This window comes from Sorex araneus, chromosome X (genome assembly GCF_027595985.1).
Source record: "Sorex araneus isolate mSorAra2 chromosome X, mSorAra2.pri, whole genome shotgun sequence".
Classification (NCBI taxonomy): domain Eukaryota; kingdom Metazoa; phylum Chordata; class Mammalia; order Eulipotyphla; family Soricidae; genus Sorex; species Sorex araneus.
Window position 1 is genome coordinate 184,917,557 of NC_073313.1, and position 27,356 is coordinate 184,944,912.

Here is a 27,356-nt window from a genome sequence, read left to right on the forward strand (position 1 = left end):
ACTTAAAATTTTCCTTTGTAACTTTCTCTTGATTTCTAAAGGAGGATTTGCCATGTGAACTTTCATATGATTCAAAACAAAGTATAAATAAATATACCTAAATGCATTATAATCTCTTCTTCAAAAGATTATTCCTTAAATTTATTGGACTATATTCAAAAGTTAACATGCTGGTTTAGCTTTGAAATACACAAAATTTAAAATCTAGGGACTTCTGTTAGGTCCAAAAGTTAGTCTTTTTGTAAATCAGGTGAGAACAGATACAGAAAGAAGCCTCTCATGTGTGGGTTATTAAGAACCATGGTAAGGCAATAACAAACAGTCAGGGCAATAGACCCTGAAAACAGAGACTGAGAGGTGAGTTTACCAGGCTGGGGGCTGTGGTGGGCGTGGTGATAAGGTGAGCTGATTATTGAACAAGAAGACAATCTCTCAGAGAATATGATATTGGGATATTGTGTTAATGAAACTCTATTATTGACAATATTGTAAATCTAGATGCCTATGTTTTTAATGTCAAGCTGACAGGCAACAAAATTATAAAATGCAATTATTTTAATTAATGATGATACTGAAAAATTTAAAGAACTAGATTATTACGATTTTCATTAAAAACATATTTTCCATGAGATAAATATGGGGATAACATAACCCTGAAGCAAGAATCTCAGTTTATTAAAAAATTAATTTAAATAAGACAATTTACAAGATGACTGGTCATGTAGGGCTATCATGCAAACAAAACCAAACAAAACAAAACATAATATCATGAATAAAGTGAACATGGAGTGAATCTCATGTAATATGTTGACACCTTACAAATTACTCAAATTTAAAGTCATTAAAAGACAGATTCAAGTCCCTGAATAACCATAGGGCTCTTTCCTTCTTTCTTTCTTTCTTTCTTTCTTTCTTTCTTTCTTTCTTTCTTTCTTTCTTTCCTTTCTTTCTTTCTTTCTTTCTTTCTTTCTTTCTTTCTTCTTCTTTCCTTTCTTTCTTTCTTTCTTTCTCTTTCTTTTCTTTCTTTCTTTCTTTCTTTCTTTCTTTCTTTCTTTCTCTTTGTCTCTTTGTCTCTTTGTCTCTTTCTCTTTCTTTCTCTTTTTCTCTTTGTCTCTTTCTCTTTCTTTCTTTCTTTCTTTCTTTCTTTCTTTCTTTCTTTCTTTCTTTCTTTCTTTCTCTTTGTCTCTTGTCTCTTTCTCTTTCTTTCTTTCTCTTTCTTTCTCTTTTTCTCTTTGTCTCTCTTTCTTTCTTTCTTTCTTTCTTTCTTTCTTTCTTTCTTTCTTTCTTTCTTTCTTTCTTTCTTCCTTCCTTCCTTCCTTCCTTCCTTCCTTCCTTCCTTCCTTCCTTCCTTTCTTTCTTTCTTTCTTTCTTTCTTTCTTTCTTTCTTTCTTTCTTTCTTTCTTTCTTTCTTTCTTTCTTTCTTTCTCTCTCTCTCTCCCTTCCTTCCTTCCTTCCTTCCTTCCTTCCTTCCTTCCTTCCTTCCTTCCTTCTCCTTCCTTCCTTCCTTCCTTCCTTCCTTCCCTCCTTCCTTCTCTCTCTTTCTCTCTTTCTTTCTTCTTTCTTCCTTCTTTCATATGTTTTAGATCACACCAGGCAATGTGCAGTACTTAATTCTGGATTTGTGCTCAGGGACCACTCTGACCAACTCAAAAGACTATATATGATGCTGAGAATGGAAATCAGTTGCCTGTATTCAAGGGAAGCATCTACCCACTGCGACATCTACTTCCGTAGACTGTGTGACACTGAGCAATATATGTAAACTGAATTTTTGTTAATTTGTATAAACTAAGTAGAGAATAATCATACCCGACAGATTAATTGCGAAGAGTAAATGATCTAATAATCATCACACACTAGGATACTCCCTAAGTAAGTCCTAACAGATGTGTTCCTTCTCCTCCCCCTTTCTAAATTTCTTTTTAATTGTTCCCATTATGATTTAAACTGAGATAAAATTATTGTCTTAGAGAACTTCTATGAGAATAAAAAAATCAAAATTATGTGCAGATGCCATTAATACTTAAGTGTTATGGCTAATTGTGAATGAATCTTATTAAACTGTCAGTGCACTTAGTAAAAATGCCTAAATTAACTCATGATATATTTCTAGATTTGAGAAAATACATATGCTTTTCTTTGGTTTTGTTTGGTGTGGAAGCCATGCCCAGCATTACTCAGTTTTTCCCTGGATCTGTGCTCCGGACTCATTACTGTGGTGCTTGGGGGACCAAGTGCAATAGGGGTTTCAAACCAGGCTCAGTTATGTGCAAGGTAAGTGCCTTAACTCATACTATCTCTTTGGCCCTTGGAGAATAATATTTCATTGCATAGTGCAATTGTATGTTTGATAAATATCTGATTTCCCCCCTTTGATTTTGGAATACCATGTGGTGCTTAGAACTTATACCTGGCTCTCTGATCAAGGAATTCATGAGTACCAGAGATTGAATCTGGATCTATCATGTGCAAGACAAGTACCTTACCTGCTATTTATCTCTTGACCCTGTATATTTTAATTTTGCTCCCCTTCAATATCCTGCCTTCCAAATCTATATCCATCTGCCCCAATCCATTAATGAACTATAGTTACTCCAATCATCTCTGACTTTGTAAATGTCTTCTGCAACTAAATATGGGATATAGATTTCACTTTAGAATTTTTTTTATTTTGCTTTTTGGGTCACACCCAGCGATGCTCAGGTGTTACTCCTGGTTTTGCACTCAGGAATTACTCCTGGCAGTGCTTGGGGGACCATATGGGATGCCGGGGATCGAACCCAGGTCGGCCGCGTGCAAGGCAAATGCCCTACCCGCTGTGCTATCGCTCCGGCCCCTTCACTTTAGAATTTTAAAGAGATGATTACTTATCAGAAATTGTCTAAGATATCTTACCCAGTGGCATTCTCAAATATCAATATTCATGTTCTGTAAATTTTTTAAAAGTGTCAGTATTTTTGGAAATTATAGGAAAACTTAGAGCATTGTTTTTCTTTACTTATATTTCTTACCACTTCTTCACATAGAAAAGTTTGCTTAAAATAGGTGGTTTTGCTATTAGAGAAGCTCATAATATGAGCCCATGCATATATAAAATCAACACTTGTAAGTAATTTATTTTAATATATATCATATATATGCACATATTGTGTAATAGTATGTCTAAATATATCCGTATCTGTGACATAAGTATAGTTATAACAATAATAGTATACATAAGTACAGTAATAATGAGAATATAAGAATATAATTTGTTCCAATTCATATAAGTGATTAGTACAGGCCGGATTCCATTTAATTTCTAGTTGCCTGTAAAGCCTGAGCTTTACATACAGAGACTATAAATACCTCTTTTATGAGAGAGAAAAATAAAAAGTATAAGCATTTTAAAATACAGATGTGGGAATTTCTCCTAATCTATAAAAAATTTAAGAAAGAAACTGTAACATTGAACTTTATTATTTCCAGATGCTTTGGATATCTCACAATTGAAAACGACTTCTACCTTTAAATATTTTAGCACTATATGGTATAAGCATAGTTAAATATTTTAATGGAAATGAAGCTTTAGTTTCTTTGAAAAAAGTTGAGACTATCTGTAGCACTTCAAATAAAAATTTGAATCTGTTTTACCTTTTGTTTTACCAAGAGAAAATAAAGTTTAAGTAGTATTCAAAGAATATATTCCTGGACATATGAAAAACCAAATGTTTCCAATTACTTCACAAAAGTTAATCATGTTAGATAATGCAAGCTATAAATATAAAGTTTCATGAGAGTTATTGAATCTAGTTAGTTCAGCAAAGCTGATAATTAATTCTTGCCCCAAAAATATTTCTAATTTAAAATAAAACAGAACATTAGAGAAAAAATGAAAAAGAAAGCTGCCATTTTACCAGCATTCTTTACAGAAAAAAAAGTTCGTAACTTTTTGAGTTTCTTACTTAGCCTTTGATTTACACAATAGACTCAGTAAAAATGTAGACCTGGTTATTACATGCGTCTTAGTTTCAATTCAGCTATCTTTATGCTGAAAAAAGTCTTCTGAGCTTCAGTTTTCCCCTGATGTCTTTTGTTAAGTGCTGCAGTTCAAATTTAGTGGAAAAACTCTGAGATGTTTTCATGGTATCTGACATTTATTCAGTACACAACAGTTTAGTGTTGACGATTGTAATGATAGTGCTGATGATGTACTTTGACTATTGATTCATCGTGGCAACTTTTTTAGCCATAATTATAAGCCAGGGCCAGAGTCCATAAATATTTCTATTTAAAGAGAACGTATACTTATATTTGTTATAAGAGAATATTCAGAATTGATGTTCACCTACAGTGCATGTTTCTTATAAGAGAATATTTAGAATTGCTGTTTATCTACAGTGTATTTGATTAAATCAGAGACAACACTTTGGCCATGAATGAAGAGTAAAGGACCCATCAATTTTTGTTAAGAAAATGAAACGGTACTAATTCTTTTCTTTTCTTTTTGGGTCACACCTGGCTTTGCACAGGGGTTACTCTTGGCTCTGCACTCAGGAATTACTCCTGGCGATGCTCAGGGGACCATATGGATGCTGGCAAATACCCTACCTGTTGTGCTATCACTCCAGCTCAATGGTACTAATTCTTACTTTGTAAGAGGAGCATATATTTTAAAATAAAGAAGGGGAGAGCAAGTATTTTAAAACAGAAAAAATATCAAATATAAGTATAGGAACATCCAAATAACAGAGCATATCCTAAGATAAAATGTAAAAATAAACCAGAGCTGGAAAGATAGTACAGGGATTAAGGCACTTGTCCTGGAAGCAACTGAATCCAGTTTGATTCCAGAAATTACATAGGTTCTCAGCGCATAGCTAGGAATAAGCCCCAACTCTCTACTTTTTTTTTTAAACATCACTGCCTTTGTCAAAGCTGTGTTGTCACATAAGTGTGAATTCACAAATTTGAATAATTTGACAGGACAAATGATTAAAAAAAGATTGGTTGGGATCTTGGAGATAATACAGTGGGTAGGGTATTTGTCTTGCAAGTTGCTGACCGGGATTCTATCCCTGGCACCCTATATGGTCCATGAGCACTGTAGGAGTAATTCCTGAGTGCAGAGCCATGAGTATCCCCTGAGCACCACCTCATCTGGCACAAAAACCAAAGAGAGATTGGTTACTTTGGTTTCCTTTATGCTATGTTGCTAACTTTCAAAGCTAACAAGATTGTACTATGCCTGGATTATTTTTGAATAATTTTGCATGTCTCAAACATTTTTTATATTTAGATCACAGCACAACTCAGAGTAAGCAATTTTTAAATTGTTACTATTTAATTCAATCATTAATCTTGACAATGCATTTTTTACTTATCTCTATTGGTACATTTTTGGAATAGTAGCACAGCGGGTAGGGCATTTGCCTTGCATCCGGCCAACCTGGGTTTGATTCCTCCATCACTCTCAGAAAGCCCGGCAAGCTACCAAGAGTATCCCATCTGCACGGCAGAGCCTGGCAAGCTACCCGTGGCATATTCGATATGCCAAAAACAGTAACAAGTCTCACAATGGAGACGTTACTGGAGCCTGCTTAAGGAAATCAATGAACAGTGGGATGGCAGTGCTCCAAAGTTAAGTAAATATTTTAATAATATATTCAAATAATTTATACAATTTAAAATATTATACATATTTTTATTTTTATTTTTTATTTATTTGCTTTTTGGGTCTCACCCAGCAATGCACAGGGGTTACTCCTGTCTCATGCACTCAGGAATTACTCCTGGTGACCATATCGGATGCTGGGAATCGAACCTGGGTTGACCGCATGCAAGGCAAATGCCCTACCCACTGTGCTATCATTCCAGTCTTTATACATATTTTTAAAGTTACATTTATTTGACTTTGTAATTCTCAAAGTCAAATAAATGTGTCAGGAATTACACATTTTGAGAATTTCAGAAACATCAGTACATAATGATCCCATTCTAAACTCTGCATTGAGTCAAACAGACTCCAATCAGCTCTCTAAAGGCTGAGTCTGAGGCTATATTTCTAGGGTTACCTCAGATTCCCTTAAATATATGCCTGAGAAAGTTTAGCACTTCCAGGAAAATTTGCCATGTGTACTTGTTAGCATTGAATAATAAGACCCTATGTCTCCTTTTAAAAGTAATATTTACTATAAATCGTATATAACTATGAATATGTACCTCTTACAAATAAGGAGTGTATTTTTTTCAAGTCATTAATTTGAAAATCACTTATTCTATTCAAAGAGTTAGGGCTTTTCTCTATCTGTCTCTAATGCAATAAAATGATAAAGCTTGTAATTATATGATAGATACAGTTGTCATCATTTTATTTTCACCAACAAACTTTGCAATTATTCACTTTCTTTGCTCTATTGATACCTACTTCCTTTTTCCTCTATTCCTTTATTCTGTTTAAAAATATGTAGTGTCAATTCTATAGAACCAGCTAGCTGTTACCCTTTTATTAATATTTACTGAATGAAATACACTGTACCACTTTAATTAATGTCTGATTTCTTTGTATTATGTACTTGGGCCAAAGAAAAGGGAAGAAGAGATATGCAAAATAATGCCCATAGGTGGAACTATGGTGGTGCCTGCCAAATAGAACAAGGCAAAGGGGAGCTAAAATAAGTCGTTCACTATTCTCTGACCTCAGAAAGTGATTCAGCAGTCTCCTAGATATCAGTGAACTAAATTAGCTGCATGACACTTAGGAACATTCCTTACGTCAGATAAGTTAGTTTCTACTTAGTTTGGCTCCATTTCTTCCTTTTAGTTGGGCTCTTGGGTTGGTGAGCTCAAGTGCTTGAGTCCTTCAAGATGAGCTTCTTTTGTAGATACAGTATTATGGATCTCAAAACCACCAACCACAATGGTTTTAGAAGTTAAGTGTTTTGGATGTTCATTTTTAAGGCAAAGTTATTAAAAGCTGGGGTACCCCATGGAATTTGAATCACTTAGTATTCAAGATGAAACACAGAGTTTTGAATTTCCTGCTAAATGTGAGACAAGGCTGAGGGATGGGGGAAGTAAGATCATGGGCAAGATTTTGTCCAAGTATCTCTTGGTAGTTTTGTTTCAGGCATGCAGGTCCATTGGCTCTAAAGACCTGCATGACTGAAACAATGCATATTGAAGGAAGGAGATTATTCCTGAGTGCAAGGAAGGACAGCACAGGATAGACTGTGATGGATGGTTATTGGAAGGGATCCTACTTGGATGTTATAAACTAATATGTGAAAAACTATGAAGTCAACATAAGGACAAGAGGTAAATAGGCAGGATGAGATAAGAAGAATGTGACAACAGAAGCACATTTTGGGGCCTGGAGCAATAGAATCATGAGTAGGGCATTTGCCTTGACTGTCGCCAGGCAGAAATTTAACCTTGGTACAACATATGGTCCCAAAAGCTCAATCAGAGTTAAGTTCTAAGCACCACCATTGCACATCCCCACCACTCCTAAAAAAAAAAGAAAAATAATCATATACTTAAACAGTCTGTTCTTTCCCAAACTCTTTATTTTAATATCTTTCACGTCTTCAACCCAAATGAATGTGCTTACCAATACTCCTAGTTAAGAGAATATAGAAAGGGGAAGTTTCACATTTCTTGGGCTTCTTACATAAAGATGCCCCATGCCCTGACATTAGGAAAGTTTGTTGATTTCTCTTTCTTTCCTCAATTATAGACTCTAATGAATACAGCCATCTTGTCTCATCTAGTCTTATGCTTTCAATTTTGAGTGTCAGGACAAGAACCTGAGTGCTCTATAACAGAATTAGAAAGCATTCATTCAATCTGACAACTATGCTGCCAGTAAACTTTGCATTTAGCTTCAAAGACTGCAATAGCCTTTTTGCCGCCGCGTGAGCTCGACCCCGGAGGCAACTGAACTACTTTGGACACGAGCAGCGCCCCCAAAATGCCTCCAAACTGTGTGATCGGAGCTACTGACCCATGCGCCGCCAGGCTCCTCCATCATGTGAGCACCACAAAAGGGAAGTAAAAGATCGCAGTGATGCAATTACCAAAAGAATTTTCCCTGGACTTCATATAGAAATCCCAAACCGCGCGGCTGCTATTGCAGCCGTGCGACCTAATATCTCTTGAATGTCAGCAATGTGAAAATGTTCCTTTTTAGCAGGTCTTACTGTGGGGGGAAACTCCAAACAATAGTACTGAGATTTTGTTGAAATATTGAAGGTAATCAAAGTAGCAGCTATTTCTTTAGACTGTGAACTAAGTCAAAGCCCCACACCGGCCGAGGTGAGGAAATATCCTTCTTTCCCGGTTCTTTTCCCTTTTCTGGGAGAAACGTAGTGTGGTGTCCACCATATTATGAAGTCTATTAAGCAGGCACGAACTTAGAGGTGCGGGAATGGGAGGGGGAAAAAAAAACCTACATACTTGGAACAGCGGGACACTTGGGAAGTCTCGGGCCAATATCAGCGCATGCTCTGCTGAGACTCGACCCGGGTGGCCACACTTTTGTGTGGCCGCGATGCTGCTGATCAACCAGAATCCGGAGCCTAACTAGACTACTTCCGGTTCCAGAAACTACTTGCAACCATGTCTCTAGACTGAACTAAGCCATAGCCCCACGCCTGCCAGGACTGGAAATATCTTTTTTTCTCGTCGGACGGCGTGGTGTCAGCCATAATATGAGGACTATTCATTAAGCAGGCACGAACTTGGTGGCGTGGGAAGGAGGGGGCGGAAATTCTATGTACTTGAAACAATGGGACTTTATATCTTTCCAGTCTCAGCAATGAAAAACTAATTATCAAATGCTGCATTGGCAGTAGGACTGTCTTTCTTGGGGGAAAACTCCAACAATAGTGAATGTTGTGTTGAAATATGGAATGTAATCAAGGTAAAGTGAAAATAAAGTGAAATTTATCAATTAAGCAGGCAGGGATGGGGGTGGGGGGCGGGGGTGGGAGGTATACTGGGGTCTTTGGTGGTGGAATATGGGCACGGGTGAAGGGATGGGTGTTTGAGCATTGTATAACTGAGACATAAACCTGAGAACTTTGTAACTTTTCACATGGTGATACAATAAAAAAAATAAAAATTAAAAAAAAACTGCAATAGCCTTCTGGCTTATGTATGCCTGAGGTCTGTCTACTAGGGTGCATGGTACATAAAGTGGATCTTGAGTACTGGAGATCAACATCTCATGGACTAAAGATAAGATGCCAAGCTTCTCTTCACTTCAGCCCAGAAGGTCATATGCCACCTAGATTCTTAAAAGATGGGCTATGTAACAGAATGTGGGATTTGAGAAAAATTTCTCAATAGTAAAAAGTTTATTTTTTTAAATTTATTCTTTTACTGAATCACCATGTGGGAAGTTACAAAGCTTTCAGGTTTAAGTCTCAGTTATACAATGCTCCCATCCCTTCACCAGTGGACATATTCCACCACCAAGAATCACAGTATACTTCCCCCCACCCCCACCTCCCCAACCCCGCACCCCACCTGTGTAACTGATAAATTTCACTTTACTTTCACTTTACTTTGATTGCATTCAATATTTCAACAAAAAAAAAACTCACTATTATTGTTTAAGTTTCTCCCCCCTAAAGTTGGACCTGCTGAAAAGGAAACATTTGATAATTTGTTTTCCATTGCTCAGAATGAAGAAATATGAGGTCGAGCAGCCACACTAGTGGCCGCACGATTTTGGATTTCTGAATTTTAGTAACTAAGTCCAGAGAAATATCTGCAAAAAATTGCATCATTGTAAGGTTGCACTTCTCAGCTACTTTATATTCCACATATGAGTGCAATCTTTCTATGTCTGTCTCTTTCTTTCTGACTCATTTCACTCAACATGATACTTTCCATGTTGATCCACTTATATGCAAATTTCATGACTTCATCTTTTCTGACAGCTACATAGTATTCCACTGTGTAGATGTACCAGAGTTTCTTTAACCAGTCATCTGCTTTTGGGCACTCTGTTTTTTTCCAGATTGTGGCTATTGTAAACAGTGCTGCAATGAACATAGAAATGCAGATGTCATTTCTACTATAACTTTTTGCCTCTCCGGGATATATTCCCAGGAGTGGTATTCTGGGTCAAATGGAAGCTCAATTTATAATTTTTTGAGAATTGTCCATATTGTTTTCCAAAAGGGATGAACCAGTCAGCACTCCCACCAGCAGTGAAGGAGAGTCCCTTTCTCCCCACAACCACAACAGTGGTTGCTTTTGTTTTTTGGGATGTGAACCAGTCTCTGTGGTGTGAGATGATATCTCATTGTTGTTTTGATCTGCATCTCCCTGATGATTAGTAATGAACATTTTCTCATGTGCCTCTCAGCCATTCAGATTTCTTCTTTGGGAAAGTTTCTGTTCATTTCATCACTCCATTTTTTGATCAGGTAGGCAGTTTTCTTCTTGTGGAGGTCAACCTGTGCATTGTATATCCTTGATATTAACCCTTTATCAGATGGGTACTGCGTAAATATCATTTCCCATTCTGGAGATTGTCTTTGTATTTTGGTCATTGTTTCTTTTGAGGTGCAGAAGCTTCTTAGTTTGAGATAGTCCCATTTATTTATCTCTGTTTTCACTTGCATGGTACTGGAATAAAGGCAGAGCTGCAGACTAATGGAACGAGGTTGAATACTCCGACACACACCTCCAAATATATGATCATCTAATCTTTGATAAGGGAGCAAGAAATGTGAAGTGGAGCAAGTAAAGCATGTTTACCAAATTGTGCTGGAAAAACTGGACAGGTACATGCAAAAAAATGGGCTTAGACCTCCACCTATCACCATGTACAAAAGTCAGATCAAAATGGATTAAAGACCTCAACATCAGACCAGAATCCTTAAGGTACATTGAAGACAAGGTTGGCAAAACCCTCCATGACATTGAAGCCAATGGTATCTTCAATGGTAAAAAGTTTTTGAAGACACAATAACTAACAATTAATTAAAACATACTGTGCAATAATCTGGGGTATTTTGGATAACACTAGCCCATTTGGCATTTTCTTTTATATTTTTTTCTTTTTATTGAATCCTCTGAGGAACAGTTACAAAGCTCTTCATGATTGGGTTTTAGTTATACAAGTTTTAAACTCCTATCCCTTCAATAGTGCACATTTCCCACCATACCAATGTCTCCAGTTTCACTCCTGCCAACCCACCCCCAGCCTGTGATGACAGGCACTTTTCTTCTTTCTCTTCTTTCTTTCTCTCTCCCTCTCTCTCTCCTTCTCTTCTTGGCCTCTTCCTCTCTCTCTTCTCTTTCTCTCTCATTCTTTTCTGTCCTTCTTCCCTCCTTCAGGGCATTATGGTTTGCAACACAGGTACTGAAAGGTTAAATCATCATTCTGGACAAAAGAATGTCTGAGTGCTTATAGGAAGTAGAGGGATGTACAGGGATATACATGATAATATTTCAGTACCTGCATTGCAAACCATTATTTCTAGGGCTCACATGGAAAAAAGTTTTAAAAAACCCTATGTGTATATGAGACAGATTACATAATTCTTAAGCTACAAATTTGTCTATTGCACTGATGAGTGGAATTTTGTAATAAAAAACCTTATTTTCTTGCCCTTGGAAAAAAAACAATATTTGGGGCTGGAGTGATAGCACAGTGGGTAGAGCATTTGCCTTGCACTCGGCTGACACAGGTTCAATTCCCAGCATCTCATATGGTCCCCCAACCACCACCAGGAGTAATTCCTGAGTGCTTGAGTCAGGAGTTATCCCTGTGCAATGTGAGGTGTGACCCAAAAAGAAAAATATGTATTTAGGTTGAGTGATTATTAACCTTTGGGCAAGTTTTCTGGACAATTTGCACATTTGACTTGATAGAGGTGACAGGCAAAAAAAAATCCAGCTATCTTTAGATTTAATCTAGTTTTCTTCTCATTTCCCTGATGTGTGGGCATTGTACAATTTGTATCTAAGATATTTTTCACAAGATATTCTTCCATAGTTTACTATAGACTCTGTATTCCAAGAAGGAACTTAGTTTAGGATTTTACTACACAACCATTTTGAAGTAAGGCAACTCTTTGAAACTCTTAGCACTTATTAGGACATTTTATATAAGGTATCCAAATTTTACAAAAAAAAATAAACAACAACATATTCTTAAAGAATTTATTATTCTAAGATCACTGAATCAAGTGAAGCAGACAGGTAGGGAGGTGGGGCTTGGGAAGCACATTGTCCCTAGCAATGTGCTTCAAGAAGTAATAGAAACAAAGATAGGATCCAAAGAAAAGTTTATATCTAGCCCCAAAGAAGCCCCCCAATATGAAATCTGGATTCCCTTTGTAGCTGTGGACACTGGGGGCTGTAAGTTTCTAAAAGGCACTAGCAGCACTACAAAGAAGGTTAAACCCTTAAGGAATAGGGAAATTTTAGCAGGAATAAAAGTTCATAATAAAAACATGAAAGAAAACCATTAAAAGTTAAAAGTTATTTTCCTGTGACAACACCCTAAAAATAGACTATATAGAAAGTCTCAAGCCAAAAGAATTTTGGAAAATCTCTAAAAAAATCAACTTTGCAAAATCATTCCACTTTTGAATAACCTACATCCCAACTTGGGATGTTTGCTTTTTTTTTCCTTTTTGAGTCGCACCCAGCGATACACAGGGGTCACTCCTGGCTCTGCACTCAGGAACCACCCCTGGCGATGCTCAGGGGACCACATGGGATGCTGGGAATCGAAACCACGTGCAAGGCAAATGCCCTACCTGCTGTGTTATCACTCCAGCCCTGGGATATATGCTTTCTCTATTTCACTTTATGATTCTCGGTCTCTTTTGCTTTCATTTAATATTTTATTTTATCTGTATTTTACTGTGTTTGTGGCTTTGTTGCTACACCAGGAGATGTTCAGGGATGAATCCTAGCTCTGGAATCACTCAGAGTGCCATTATGGGATGTTGAGGATGGAAGCCAGGATGGCCACATGCAAAGCGAACTTCCTAAGTGCTATACTATCATTTCAGCGTCTTCATTTTATATTTTATAAATTAAGATTTTTCACTATTTATCAATGTCTAAAGGTTTTTGTTTTGTTTTGTTTTTCTGTGAGGGTAGACATTGAGACTGGTAAAGCTGGGTAGCAGTCGGGTCTGAGTATACTTTCACTATTAAGATCAATAACTATCTTACCTGGGTGTTGGGAACCAGTTTACATCATAGACATATCAAGTGGACCTCAGGAGCAATTTGACAATTACCTTGTGAGACTGGTGAGACCCAGAGATCTATGCTTACACGCAAGTAATTGTGACAAACTTTTTCACTCTCAGTTTAGGTTACTATCTCTCTGGTTATTCACATCTATTACTGACATCAGATTTATTCAAAATTTGAAATTTTTGTCAGTTAATAAAATATATGAAATGTTTAGTGCATTCAGGAGTCAGAGAGATAATACTGCGGATAGAGTGCTTGACTTTTACACAGCCAACCCCAATTTCAGCCCCAGAACCCATAGGGGTGCCTTAGTAATTCCATGAGTGATTTCTAAGTGCAGAGTCAAGAATAAGACAGGTTGGCCAAAAAATCAAACAAAAAATTCAGTGTATTCATCATTTTTAGTAAATCTATGAGTTTGTCCTTGTTATTGAACAACTGGTCACTTCACACTTTCATATATTTAAATATATTTAAATATATATTTAATATATATATCAGTTCATTTTTTTCTTCTGTCAAAAACAATTTTAAAAAACACAATCATTTACTGTGATGAATTAACAATGGACCGTCTATTTCTGGCAAAATTATTATTCAAAATATTTGTGTAGTGCATAATAGGAAATAAATAATCACTAACCACCAATAAAATTCAGGAATGATATAGATAAGAAAAAAATCAGTTAGGTATAGGGTGACATGATGAGAAAACAAGATATAACCTAAAATTCTGGAATCTCTAGATAGAAACATGTTTCACATTACTTCCGTGGAATGAAGTTTAAATAAAAACATTTTTCTAAATAGGCTTTATCATATTCTGCCATTACTACTCACTCGGGCAGAAATGAAAGTTAAAGTTATAAAGCAAAGATGTATTAGCCATTTCAAAAGCATTCTAAAATTAGAAATACAGTAAACTTCTTAAGGATCTCATTCTTCCATCCTATGATACCAAGAAAAAAATTATCATCTTTTACTAAAATTAAATATGAAATATACATTTTGTACTGCACCATCAACACTGATGATTTTGGCATTCATCTCACACTTCTCTCTCTATGTACCTCAGACTTTGGAACAAATATTTTAGACCCATCTGGCTTTGTTTTCCTACACTGGAAAAAAATTGCAATTAACCTCATTCTTATTGTTTTACCTGTAATGATGAAAGCATTCTACATATTATGATTCCAAAACATGTGTCTAATTACTTAATTTGAAAATGGAGAACTGCAGCAGTTAGTTAACAGCAAGGCAAAGAGAGAAAAAAAGCACAAGGAGAGGATGTTCAGTGAAATATCCCCACATATGTGTGCAATCATCAAGCGTTATCTTTGAGCATCAAGCAGTTTAGTTACAAATGAGAGAGTTAAATATTTGATTCTACATTAAATATTAAACAAAAATCTTGGAACTGCAAAGCATGAGTTAACAATGTATGATTGATGTAAAGAATAAGGTGATGTGCTGTGACTTTAACTATTAAAAGTAGAAAAGGTAAATAAAAAATCATATGTAGGAGGAAAATATAACTCAAAAACAAACATGCAAAACAGTACTCACAATTTACTGATTTTCAGCAAATTTTTATGTTATTTTTAAAACTTATATATAAAGGCTAGTTTCATGAGAAGGTATAGATATAGGAATGAATTATCATTCAGAGTATGGTTACATCAACAATGAGTGTTTAAAACCTACAGTTAAAAGAATTCTTAATTTCACCAGGAAGTATTTCATGAATATATTTTCTTTTTTTTCCAGTAATGAACAGTTATATTTTATTTTTTATTTCATTTTGCTTCTTGGTTTAATTGGTTATATTTTATTCATTTTTTTCTGTTTTTTATTAGTGAATCACCGTGAGGTACAGTTACATACTTACAAACTTTCATTCCTACGTTTTAGTTATACAATGATCAGGTACCCATTCCTGCACTGGTGCCCATTCTCCTCCACCAGTGTTCCCAGTATACCTCTTACCACCCTCCCTATCCCTGCCACACCACCCTGCCTTTGTGGCAGGGCATTCCCTTTTGTTTTCTCTCTTTTGGGGTGTTGTGGTTTGCAATAGAGGTATTGAGTGGCCATCGTGTGCCGTCTATAATCTACTTTCAGCATGCATCTCCCAACCTGAGTGGGTCCTCCAAACACCCTCTACTTGGTGTTCCCTTCTCTATCTGAGCTACCTTTCCCCCCGCATGCGAGGCCGGCTTCCAAGCCATGGAGCAAACTTCTTGGTCCTTATCTCTAATATCCTTGGGTGTTATTCTCCCATTCTGTTACTGTATATTCCACAGATGAGTGCAATCTTTTTGTCTGCCCCTCTCTTTCTGACTCACTTCACTTAACATGATACCTTCCAAGTTGATCCACTTATATGCAAATTTCATTACTTCATCTTTTCTAACAGCTGCATAGTATTGCATTGTATAGATGTACCAAAGTTTCTTTAACCAGTTATCTGATCTCGGGCATTCAGAATTTTTCCAGATTTTGGCTATTGTAAACAATGCAGCAATGAACATACAAGTGCAGATGCCATTTCTACTATACTTTTTCACATATCCGGGACATATTCCTTGAAGTGATATTACTGGGTTAAATGGAAGCTCAATTTCTAATTTTTTGAGAAAAATGCATACTGTTTTCCAAAACGGATCAACCAGTCGGCATTCCCACGACCAGTAAAGGAAAATCCTTTCCTCCCCAAATCTGCGCCAACACCAGTTGCTTTTGTTCTTTTGGATGCAGGCCAGTCTCTTTGGTGTGAGATGATATCTCATTGTTGTTTTGATCTGCATCTCCCTGATGATTAATGATAAGAGCATTTTTTCATGTGCCTCTTGGCTATCAGATATCTTATTTTAGAAAGTTTCTGCTCATTTCATTGCCCCATTTTCTGATGGGTTGGATGTTTTCTTCTTGTAGAGTTCAACCATTGCCTTGTAAATCCTTGGTATCAACCCCTTATCAGATGAGTATTGAGTTAATATTTCCCATTCTGTAGACTGTCTTTTTATTCTGTCTTCTTTTGAGGTTCAGAAGCTTCTTAGTTTAAAATAGCCCCATTTGTTTATCTCTGTTTCCACTTGCTTGGCCAATGGTGTTTCATCTTTGAAGATACCTTTAGATTCAACGTCGTGGAGGGTTTTGCCAGTCTTGTCTTCAATCTACCTGATGGATTCTGGTCTATTGTTGAGGTCTTTAATCCATTTTGATCAGACTTTTATACATGGTAGAGGCCTGAGCCCATTTTTTGCATGTAGCTGTCCAGTTTTGACAGCGCCATTTGTTAAAGAGGCTTTCCTTGCTCCATTTCACATTTCTTGCTTCCTTACCATGGATTAGATGATCATATATTTAAGGGTGTGTGTCAGGATATTCAACTGTGTTGCATTGGTCTACTGCTCTGCCTTTGTTCCATGCTGTTTTAATTATTACCACTGTGTAGTAGAGTTTGAGGTTGGGGAAGGTGATGCCTCCCATCTTCTTTTATCCAAGAGCTTCTTTAGCTCTTGGTGGGGGCTTATTGCTCCATATGAATTTCAGGAGTGCTTATCCATTTCTTTGAAGAATGTCATGGGTATCCTTATAGAGATAGCACTGAATCTGTATAATGCTCGGGGGAGTATTTCCATTTTGACAATTTTAATTCCCCCAATCCGTGAACAGAGGATATGTTTACATTTCCTCATGTCCACTTTTATTTCAAGAAGTAGTATTTTGTAGCTTTTTTTGTACAGGTCCTTTAACTCCTTAGTTCAGCTGATTCTGAGGTATTTGATTTTCTTAGGCAGGATTGTGAACGGGATTGCTTTTTTCATGTCACTTTCTTTTGTCTGAATTTGCGTATAGGAAAGCCATGAAATTTTGGGTCTTAATTTTATAGCCTGCGACTTTACAAGTCTTTGTTTCTAGGAGTTTTCACAATTATTTTATCAACAGTATTATTTCTATGCATATTAGTACTGTAGCGGAATTCTGTTCTCTGCCTCCTTTTCCTCCTTCCCTTCTTCCCTTTTTGCTTTAAGATATAACACACGTTACAAAATGGTTATTATTGTTACCATTATTATTACCACTTCTGTTCTGACATGACATTCCATCATATAATATGATATTGGTCAAACTGATTTATTTCCCCTCACAATAGAAATCATACCTTACTCACACTCCACCAAGATTCGACCCGGGTGGCCACGCTTTTGTGTTGCCGCTTTGTGGCTGATCGACCAAGATCCGGAGGCCAGCTAGACTACTTTTGGTCCCAGCAAGTGCTTGCAGCCATGTCTCTAGACTGTGAAATAAATCATAGCCCCACGCCAGCTGAGGAGGGGAAATATCCTTCTTTCTTGGGTTTTGTTTCCCTTTTCAGGGAGAAGGGGCGTGGTGTCTGCCATATTAAGAGGACTTCTTAAGCAGTCCTTGGTGGCGTGGGAAGGAGGGAAAAAAATGTGTTATGAACTTGAAACAGCAGGACGCTTAGACAGTCTCGGGTCGGGGCCAATACCGGGTCGTGCTCTGCCAAGATTCAAGCCAGGGGCCACGCTTTTGTGTGGCCACTTTGCTGCTGATCTACCAAGATCTGGAGGCCAGCTAGACTACATTTGGTCACAGCAAGTGCTTGCAGCCCTGTCTCTAGACTGAACTAAGTGATTGTCCCATGCTGCCCCAGGAAGGGAAATGATGCAATTTCTAACATAAATCTCCATGGACTTAAATACTAAAATACTAAATACATGGGGCTGGAGCAATAGCCAGCGGGTAGGGCATTTGCTTTGCATGCGGCCGACCCGGGTTTGATTTCCAGCATCCCATATGGTCCCCCGAGCACCACCAGGAGTAATTCCTGAGTGCAGAGCCAGGAGTAACCCCTGAGCATCGCTGGGTGTGACCCAAAAAGCAAAAAAACAATTAAAAAATACTAAAATACAGAAATCCTAAACCGCGTGGCTGCAGTAGCATATCTCCTCATTCTCAGCAATGGAAAACTAATTACCAAATGCTTCCTTCTCAGTCGGGCTGTTTTTTTTTTTTTTGGTAGGGGGGAAACTCCAACAACAATAGTGAGTTTTGTGTTGAAATATGGAATGTAATCAAGGTAAAGAGAAAATGAAGTGAAATTTATCAGTTACGCAAGTGGGGGTGTGGGGGTGGAGGGTGGGAGGCATACTGAGGTTTTGGGTGGTGAAATATGGGCACTGGTGAAGGGGCGAGTGTTTGAGCATTGTATAACTGAGACATAAGCCTGAGAACTTTGTAACTTTCCACATGGTGATTCAATAAAGTATATATATAAAAAGAAAACATACCTTAGTATTCAAGCATATTTTTAATAATAGAAGAAAATTAAATGTTACTGCATAAAATCACTATTTTAATTTTCAATTACCTTAATATGCTGACTCATTTTTGAATGCTGAGTTATTTTTTCTTGCTTTTAATTTGGGGGGTCACACCTGGCTGTGCTCTTTGTCAGGCTTCAGGGACTATATGGGGTGCCAGGGACTGAACCTGGGTTAGCCATGTGTAAGGCAAGCAACCTACCTGCTTACTATGGCACTGACCCCTAAGTTAGTAATTTCTATCACATGCTATTTATTACTTTATTTCTTAAAATATATTTATATTTACATCATTTTCCTTCTATGTACTCACAATGATTACTGCTAGAATTATTTTTTCTCATTGATATTATATCAAAATAATATCAAATGAATTAAGTTATTTGAGATTCTGCTTCTTTTTTGTTTTCATCTTTCTTGGCATTGTGCTGTGTCTGCAGTATTTTGGAAACTCTAGATTCTATTCTATCTATTTATTTCTTATGTTTGTTCTCCCATTAGGTTTTATACACAGGTTTTCGTCTATTGTTTTGTGTACTCTATTTACATGCCATTTTAACATATAGAGCACTCTTCCTGCAACTGAATGAGCATAATGTATTTCCTCTGTCTGCTACTCTTTCTGATCTCTGCTGGTGCAACTTGAGAAAATGAATGGGGATTCCTCAGGTTGTGATATTACTGCTCTTTAATAAGGGAACTCAAAGGCTAGGGAAATGGCTCAAAGGGTTAGAGCATGCAGAGACCCTGGGTTTGATTTCCCCATCACCATATTCTTTCAATCATAGAAACAAATTAAATATTACTGCATAAAATCACTACTTTAATTTTTGATTACCTTAATTTACCAACTCACTTTTAAATTTTGAGTTATTCATTTTCTTGCTTTGTTTTGGTTTTGGATCACACGTTGTACTTTTTAGGGTTTACTCCTGGAGCTGCATTTAAGGATCATCCCTGGCAGGCTCAGTCTACTGAGAATGATCAGGTGTGATCCAACTCGTTACCCATGCTCTGAAAGAAAAAGTGCAAGTATTGGTTGGGAGAGCATGGTAGGTAAGGCACATACTTGCATGTATCTTGGCCCCAGTTCAATCCCTGGAATCACATCGTCCCATAGCACCATCAGGATGGTCTTAGTATCCTTCATACCACAAGGGCCTTGCCAGCACCACAGGGCTGTACCCTCTCCAGCATTGAATCTTCTCTACCCTTTATTCAAGAATCGTTGGGAATGGCCTTTAGACCATCTGAAAACTGCTCCCACCTCCTACAAATATAATGATTATAAGTAATATCTAGTTCAAAGTGCCAAAACCAATTTATTATGACTTGTGTGTATGTGAATTTCAAGATACCATCCTTAGTACTTTGGAGGCACTTATTTTGTGTTAATAGAACTTCCATTAAATGGTATAAAATATGCCCTAATAAGTGGCTTAGTTGTTCACTCAGAAACCATGAAATTCTAATCTGAAGTCACTGTTTTCTCTTGAGTATAGAACTAGGGATAGTATCAATCTGTTTTTCAGTTTGTCTGTGTGTCCTTAGCCAGTATGTGTACTATACACAAACATATTTACATATATGTATATTCAGTTAAAAATAATTAAGTATTTATTCCAAAAACAACTTGGCAGGCATTTTTTTTTTCCAGCTCTAAATAACAAGGTTTTGGTAAATTGTTCCCTGTGTGAGAACTGAGTGGATTTTTAATTCTCCTGTGAAAGCATCATCACTAGTTTTAAATTCACCAGATTATTTTATTCTTATCTTAAACTAACACACATTCTAATTACCTGAATTCATTTTGATGTATTTTCTAAATTTGGTGTATTTTCTAAACTAAACAATGTACATGGGGCTGGAGCGATAGCACAGTGGGTAGGGCATTTGCCTTGCACGTGGCCAACCCGGGTTCTAATCCCAGCATCCCATAACATTGTTTTTTTTAATTAATTAATTTATTTATTTATGGTTTTTTTGGGTCACACCGGCGATGCAGAGGGGTTACTCCTGGCTCTTCACTCAGGAATTACTCCTGGCGGTGCTCAGGGGACTATATGGGATGCTGGGATTCGAACCCGGGTCAGCCACGTGCAAGGCAAACGCCCCACCCGCTGTTTATCTCTCCAGCCCATCTCTTTTTATCTTTTAAAGTGTTCAATTCACATATTGGAATATCAAGAATTTTTTGATAAGTGTGTGCTTATATTTTAAAGTAGGATAATAAAATAGAATTTTATATACTTATGCAGTCTAGCAGTATATTAAATAAAAGTGAGGTAGAAATATGCAAAAATCAGTAACAAAAATGGTCCCCATTCCCCTGACCCTGGAAGATCTCCCAATATGGCAGCATTGTGACAGACGAGCAAGGAGAGGCTGCTAAATTCTCAGGGCCAAAGTGCACTGTCAAAACAAATAAGGACTGAAATGACTGTCTGCACTTTTAACACACATACGCTGGCATCAGAAGCATGTATCGATGATCTGATGGTGCAGTGCAGAAGATCAAGTACAACATCATTGGATTAATCGAGACGAGAAGGCATCGATCACATCACACCGTTTTCGACACTGGAGAAGAACTTTTCCTTGTAACATGCGAGAGTAGAGGCGTCGGTGGTGTCCATGTCCTCATCAACACGAATGTGGCCATGAGCACGTTTGAATGCCTAACAAACTGAATCAGATGCTTACATGTGAATAGATGTGTCTCATTGCCAGCAATTTCTATATTCATTGTCTACACAACAACATCCAACTACGACAAAGAAGAAATTGAGAAGTTCTACATGGAACTGAAGAAGTTCTATAAAATTCTATAAATTTTATATAGTTCTATAAAGACCACATCTTCTACGAGGTTATTGTCAATGATTTTAATGCCAAGATAGGACCAAGAAGGTCACCTGAAGAACTCCACATCAGGACCATGGCCTAGAATGGAACAAACAGAGTGAGAGGCTGTCTGAGTTCATCATGTTGACCAAGACCATCCAAGATAACTTGCAATTCCAGAAAAACAAATCTAATCTTGGACATGGGAGTCTCCCTGTAGAAAATTCAACAACAAAATTGACCACATCATATTTAATCAATAATTTTGCCTGACCGATGTCTTGGCTGTCCCCAAATTCCAAGTGGGATCAGACCACCATCTCCTTTGTGTGAAATTCTACTTCACGGAGCGGGGAGGAAGGGCTGAAAAGTTTAAGCAGAGAACTCTCAGAATGACCACCCACTGGGAGCTTTTTGGCATTATTGCAGCAATATGGGAAGATGCTGTTGTTGACAACATTGATGAGGAATATGATCGACTGGTTCAGCACATCCATGACTGTGGGAGGAACACCGAGAGAAAGAAAGTCACAAAAAGACACTTGTCATTGGAAGCTCTCGAGATCATTTGCCAACATGGTCTGGTGTGAGCCTCAGGACAAGCTAATATCCAAGTTCGCAAAGCTGTGCAGAGAAGCAATAACGTAAAGCCTCAAAGAGAGAAGAGAAGCAGTGTTGGCCGATGAGAGAAAAGCTGAGAAAAGTATTTGCAATGCCTACCTCTCATTCACCAAGTATAAGACCAAGATGACTGCCCTCCGATGTCCTGATGGATCTATCATATCTTCCAGAAGGGCAATGGAAAAGACTATCCACAACTTCTATTCAGATCTCTTCAATAGCCACATCCACCTGCCCACATACCAAATTAAGCAGGATGGATATGTTGTTCCCAGAGTTCTCCCTTCCGAAATCTAACATGCCATTTCGTTGGTAAAGAAGCATATAGCATCCGGTCCAGACAAGGTGAGACCCAAACACCTGAATAATCTGCCACCAGTACTCATCAATACAATGGTTTGGCTTTTCAAACACTACCTGTCTGAATGCAAGGTTCCATCCCAATGGAAAACCAGCAGGCCTGTCCTGTTGTACAAGAAAGAAGACATCCACAACATCGGCAACTATAGCGCAATCTGCCTGTTGTCTGTCGTCTAGAAGATATTCACTCAAGTCATCCTGAATAGGATTGGCAGGACACTAGATGGAGGACAACCATGTGAGCAAGCTGGGTTCCAAAAAGGGTTCAGCACAATCTACCATAGACACACGGTGACCAAGCTCATTGAGGTTTTTCAAGAATTCAAGATGCCATCCTGTCTAACATTCATTGATTTAAAGAAGGCCTTTGATTCTGTTGGGACTGAAGCGGTCATCAAAGCCCTAATCAAACAGGGAGTTCAAACTCACTACATCAGAATCCTCCATGAGCTGTATTACAGATTCACCACCAGGATCTCAGCATTCTATAAGAAAGTGATCATCGACATAAACAGAGGGGCTTGGCAGGGTGATGCTATTTCACCGAAACTCCTCGATGCCACCCTTGAGAACGTCATGCGATGACTGGAATGGGTAGGAATGGGAGTGAAGCTAGATGGCTGGCAATTACACCACCTCTGCTTCACTAATGACGTTCTAATAACACCAAACATTAGCCAAGCAGTATGAATGCTGGATGACATCACCATGAGTGTGGAAAGGTCAGACTACAGATGAATCTCATGAAGACAATGTTCAGAGAAAAAGACTAGTTCTTGATGTTCCGTTTGCTCTCAACGGAAAGAACATCTCCGAATGCAGCAGTTATGTGTTCCGAGATCAAGAACTCGTGACAAATGACCTGGTAACTGAGCTGTTCAGAGCAGCATGCAATGCCTTCAAAGGAGTTGAAGAAGTTAAGAGTATGAAGAACCTCTGGCTCCGGGTATATCTTTTCGACACCACCATTCTTCCTCACTAACATACGCCTCAGATACCTGGGTTTTTGAAAATAGAATGAGAATACTATTCAGATCTCCAAAAGAGGAATCAAAAGAGATATGCTTGAAATATCACGTTTCACTCAAGTGAGTGAAGGAATCTGGAGTTCCAACCTCCGTTGACGATTGCGAGTCAAGGACAATGTCTCATTTGCCATTAGTAGCACTGTATCACTGTCGTCTCATTGTTCAACCATTTCCTTGCGCGGGCACCAGTAATGTCTCCATTGTGAGACTTGTTGTTACTGTGTATGGCATATCAAACATGCCACAGGTAGCTTGCTATGCAGGTGGGATACTCTTGGTAGCTTGCCGGGCTCTCTGAGAGGGACAGAGAAATCGAACCAGGGATGGATAAATTGAACCTGAGTCGGCCACGTTCAAGGCAAATGCCCTACCTGCTGTGCTATCACTCCAATCTTCCTTTGACCAGAGTCTAAAATCAGATGGGCCAGACACATAATTCGATTTGGAGATGACCACTGAGACTATTGCTGTTACCAAAGGATTCCATGGGACGTCAAATGAATGCCTGGCCACCCACCTATGAGATGGGCAAACTTCTTTTTTTTTCTTCAATTATCTTCTTTTCTTTTTTTTAAAATTTTATTGAATCACCATGAGATAGTTACAAGCTTTCATGTTTGGGTTACAATCTCACAATGATCAAACACCCATCCCTCCACCAGTGCATATTCCCCATCACCAATATCCTGGGTATATCCCCTCTTTTCCACCCTCCCCCTGCCTCTATGGCAGACTATATTTCCCATACTCTCTCTCTACTTTTGGGCATTATAGCTTGCAACACAGACACTGAGAGATCATCATGTTTGGTCCATTATCTACTTTCAGCATGCATCTCCCATCCCAACTGGTTCCTACAGCCATGATTTTCTTAATGATCCCTTCTCTATTCCATCTGCCTTCTCCCCTTCACTCATGAAGCAGGCTTCCAGCTATGGGGTAATCCCCCTAGGTGTCTACTGTCCTTGGTCCTCAGCCTCATGTGATGCTACCCTACACTCCACAAATGAGTGCAGTCCCTCTGTGTCTGTCTCTTTCTTTCTGACTCATTTCACTTAGCATGATACTCTCCATGTTTATTCATTTATAAGCAAATTTCATGACTTCATCTCTCCTAACAGCTGCATAGTATTCCATTGTGTAGATGTACCAAATGTTCTTTGACCAATCATCTGTTTTAGGGCACTCGAGTTGTTTCCATATTTTGGCTATTGTGAACAGTGCTACAAGAATATGTAGGTACACCCATCAAAAAATGGGGTGAAGAAATGAACAGAAACTTTACCAAGGAAGAAATACGAATGGCCAAAAGGCACATGAAAAAGTGCTCTGCATCACTAATCATCAGAGAGATGCAGATCAAAACAACTTTGAGATACCACCTCACACCACAGAGACTAGCACACATCCAAAAGAACAAAAGCAACCGCTGTTGGAGAGGATGTGGGGAGAAAGGGACCCTTCTTCACTGCTGGTGGGAATGCCGACTGGTTCAGCCCTTCTGGAAAACAATTTGGACGACTCTCAAAAAATTAGATATTGAATTCCCATTTGACCCAGCAATACCACTGCTGGGAATATATCCCAGAGAGGCAAAAAAGTACAATCGAAACAACATCTGCACATGTATGTTCATCGCAGCACTGTTTACAATAGCCAGAATCTGGAAAAAACCCGAATGCCCCAGAACGGATGACTGGTTGAGGAAACTTTGGTACATCTATACAATGGAATACTATGCAGCTGTTAGAAAAAAGGAGGTCAAGAATTTTGTAGTTAAGTGGATGGGCATGAAAAGTTTCATGCTGAGTGAAATGAGTCAGAAAGAGAGAGACAGACATAGAAAGATTGCACTCATCTATGGTATTTAGAATAACAGAGTGGGAGACTAACACCCAAGAACTGTAGAAATAAGTACCAGGAGGTTGACTCCATGGCTTTGAGGCTGCCCTCACGTTCCGGGGAAAGGTCAACACAGAGAATCGATCACCAACTACATTGTAGTCGAAGGCCATGTGGGGGAAGGGAGTTGCGGGCTGAATGAGGGCTAGAGACTGAGCACAGCGGCCACTCAACACCTTTATTGCAAACCACAACAGCTAATTAGAGAGAGAAAACAGAAGGGAATGCCTTGCCACAGTGGCAGGGTGGGGTGGGGGGGAGATGGGATTGGGGAGGGTGGGAGGGACACTGGGTTTACAGGTGGTGGAGAATGGGCACTGGTGAAGGGATGGGTTCCCAAACTTTGTATGAGGGAAGTATAAGCACAAAAGTGTATAAATCTGTAACTGTACCCTCACGGTGATTCTCTAATTAAAAATAAATAAATTTAAAATTAAAAAAAAAAAAAAAGAATATGTAGGTACAGATGTCATTTCTATTGTACTCTTTTGCATCCTCAGGATATATTCCCAAAAGTGGTATTGCGGGATCATATGGAAGCTCAATTTCTAGTTTTTGAAGGACTGTCCATATTATTTTCCAGAAAGGCTGGACCACTTGGCATTCCCACCAAGAGTGAAGGAACATCCCTTTTTCCCCACATAAATGCCAGTACTGGTTGCTTTGGTTCTTTTGAATGTGTGCCAGTCTCTGTGATGTGAGATGATATCTCATTGTTGTTTTGATTTGCATCTCCCTGATGACTAGTGATATGGAGCATTTTTTGATGTGCCTTTTAGTCATTTGTTTTTCTTTTCTGAGGAAACTTCTGTTCATTTCTTCTCACCATTTTTGGGTGGGGTTAGAGGTTTTTTTCTTATACAATTCTACAGGTATCTTGTATATCCTGGATACTAATCCCTTATCAGATGGGTATTGGGATTGGGTAAATATTCTTTCACATTCTGTGGGTTTTTTCTGTATTTTGGTCACTGTTTCTTTTGAAGTGCAGAAGCTTCTTAGATTGATGTAGTCCCGTTTATGTTTTCTTCCACTTGCATGGTCAGTGCTGTTTCGTCCTTAAAGATGCTTTTAGCTTCAATGTCATGGAGAGTTCTGCCTATACTTTCTTCTATGTACCTTATAGATTCATGTCTGATAGTGAGCTCTTTAATCCACTTAGGTCTGAGTTTTGCGCCTGGCATTAGATAGAGGTCAGAGTTCATTTTTTTTTTTTTTGCAGGTAGCTATCCAGTATTCCCAGCACCACTTGGTGAAGAGGCTTTCCTTCTTCCTTTTTGCATTTCTTGTTCCTTTGTCAAAGATTAAGTGGCCATATATTTTGGGGGTCTGTGACAGGATATTCAACTCTGTTCCATCGGTCTGCAGGTCTGTTTTACCATGCTGTTTAAGTTACTACTGCTTTGTAGTAGAGTTTGAATTTGGGGAAGGTGACGCCACCCATCTTCTTTTTTCCAAGGATTGCTTTAGCTCTTCATGAGGGTTTATTGTTCCATATAAATTTCAGGAGTGTTTTGTCTATTTCTTTGAAAAATGTCATGGGTATCCTGATAGGGACTGCATTAAATTTGTACAGTGCTTTGGGCAGTATTGCCATTTTGATAACGTTAATTCTCCCTATCCATGAGCAGGGGATGTGTCTCCATTTCCTAGTGTCCTCCTTTATTTGTTGAAGTACTGTTTTGTAATTTTCCTTGTATAGGTCCTTCACCTCTTTGGTTAAGCTGACTCCAAGGTACTTGATTTTATGAGGTACTATTGTGAACGGGATTGTTTCTTTAATGTCTCTTTCTTCTCTTTCATTATTTGTATATAAGAAATCCATGGACTTTTGGGTGTTGATTTTGTAGCCTGCCACTTTATTATATCGACTTATTGTTTCTAGGAGCTTTTCTGTAGAGTCTTTAGGGTTTTCCAAGTATAGAATCATATCATCTGCAAATAGTGATAACTTGATCTCTTCCTTTCCTATCTGTATGCCCTTGATATCTTTTTCTTGTCTAACTGCTATGGCCAGGACTTCCAGTATTAT